General features: G+C 39.2%; 1 pseudogene; it reads left to right on the top strand.

Annotated features, from left to right (window-relative positions):
• Positions 1 to 1,036: 1,036 nt before the first annotated feature.
• On the top strand, positions 1,037 to 2,293 carry LOC144322981 (olfactory receptor 6C1-like; annotated as a pseudogene).
• The last annotated feature ends 56 nt before the right edge of the window (positions 2,294 to 2,349 follow it).

The raw sequence follows: 2,349 nt of genomic DNA, 5'->3' as shown, positions 1-2,349 counted from the left end.
ACCATTTGCTTCATCGTGGATGGAACTGGTGGGTATTATGCTGAGTGAAGTAAGTCAGTCGGAGAAGGACAAACATTATATGTTCTCATTCATTTGGGGAATAGTGAAAGGGAATATAAGGGAAGGGAGAAGAAATGAGTGGGAAATATCAGAAAGGGAGACAGAACGTAAAGACTGCTAACTCTGGGAAATGAACTAGGGGTGGTAGAAGGGGAGGAGGGCAGGGGGTGGGAGTGAATGGGTGACGGGCACTGAGGGTTATTCTGTATGTTAGTAAATTGAACACCAATAAAAAATTAAAAATAATTTTATTTAAATTCTTGCTTTTTAACACAGTATTAGTTTCAGTTGTACAACATAGTTGCTCAACACTTGGATACAATGCCTGATACTCATCACAGATGCCCTCCTTCATGCCCATCTCTTGTTTTCCCCATCCCCTCTCACCTTCCTCAGGTTTTTATTAGTTTATTCTCTATAGTTAAGTGTATGTTTCTTGGTCTGCTTCTCTCATTCCCCCTACGCTTTGCCAGTTTGTTTGGTTTCTTAAAATCCATATGAATGCAATTGTATCCTATTTGTCTTTCTCTGCCTGACTTATTTCAGTTAGCATAATTATTTTTAGGTGGTAAATGGCATCGTTTCATCCTTTCTGATAATGGAGTGATAATATACCTTTTTAAACCAGGTTCTCCAAAGCCAGTAGAAGCCAGGAAATTTAATGCAGAAATTTCAATTTTGGGATTGAAATCAAATGTTGTTTATTTGATAAGAATGCATTTTGAAGCTCCTAGATGTTATGAAGAACCAGTACTTCCTAGGAAAAGCAAACCCTGATAAAGAAAGAGAATTATTATTGAGCAGAAGTAAAGTTAATTAAAGGAATGAAATATAAGGAATTTAATGAAACTTAAATTTAATGAAATTTAATAGACACAACCTAGGAACTGTGCAGCCAGGAATTCAGCATTCCATAGAGAATTTTGCCTGATTGGCATTTGTGATGCAACTACAAACTCACTCAACATCACTTCAATAAATAAAGAAATGTATTTCTTTTAAGCCTCCTATGACTTCCAGGCACAGGACTGTGTTGCAATGCCTTTAAAGATCACAATCTGCTGTCACTTGCACACATACACAATGTAGTGGAGTAGTTCCCAGGGGATTTCAGCACAGATGTATGATGGGCTGGGAAAAATCCATTGAAGATTCATAAAATTTTCCCTCTACATAAAATGACACACCAATTCAGCCAGATTCTGGCTCTACACTTAGACCTTTGTTAATTAACTCTTCGAGTTTATTCCTTGTGTTTTCTTCTAGAAGTCTGGCAGGAGAACCACAAGTAAGCAACTGAAAAATGAGAAACCACACAGAACTAACAGACTTTATCCTCCTGGGATTGTCAGATGACCCACAGCTTCAGGAGGTGATCTTTGTCTTTCTGCTCATCACCTACATTCATCACTGGGAACCTGACCATTATCACCCTCACCCTGCTGGATTCCCACCTCCAGACCCCCATGTATTTCTTCCTCAGAAACTTCTCCTTACTCGAGATTTCATTCACAACTGTGAGCATACCCAAGTTCCTGGGCACCCTGATTACAGGAGATAAAACTCTTTCCTTTAATGATTGTATGGCTCAGTTATTTTTTTTCATTCTGTTGGGAGTCACTGAATTTTACCTGCTGGCTGCCATGTCCTGTGACCGATACATTGCCATCGGCAAACCTCTGCATTACATGACCATCATGAATCCCAGAGTCTGCATACTCCTTGTCTTTGCTTCTTGGTCGGCTTCATTCTTAATCATATTCTCATCACTCATGCTGTTCATACAGCTTGATTATTGTAAGTCCAATGTTATACACCATTTTACCTGTGACTATTTCCCCTTGCTACATCTTTCTTGTTCAGACAATAGATTCTTAGAGATAGTGGGTTTTTCCTGTGCTGTGTTTATGTTAATGTTCACATTGGTGATAATAATTCTGTCATACATATATATCCTCAGAACAATTTTGAGGATTCCTTCTACTAGTCAGAGGACAAAGGCCTTTTCCACCTGTTCTTCCCACATGATTGTCATCTCTATCTCCTATGGCAGCTGCATTTTCATGTATATTAACCCAGCAGCAAAAGAGTGTCTCTGAGCAAGGGAGTTGCTGTGCTAGACACGTCGGTAGCTCCCATGCTGAACCCCTTTATTTACAGCCTAAGGAACCAGCAAGTCAAGCGAGCCTTCCTGGACAGGGCAAGGAAGATTGTATTTTTCTCAAGCAAATGAAGAAAGTGCTGTCATAAATTAGAGGCATAATGAAGAACAAGTAAACAAAAAACAGA

This window comes from Canis aureus, chromosome 11 (assembly GCF_053574225.1).
Source record: "Canis aureus isolate CA01 chromosome 11, VMU_Caureus_v.1.0, whole genome shotgun sequence".
NCBI lineage: Eukaryota > Metazoa > Chordata > Mammalia > Carnivora > Canidae > Canis > Canis aureus.
This window is presented reverse-complemented; position numbering and strand designations above follow the sequence as displayed.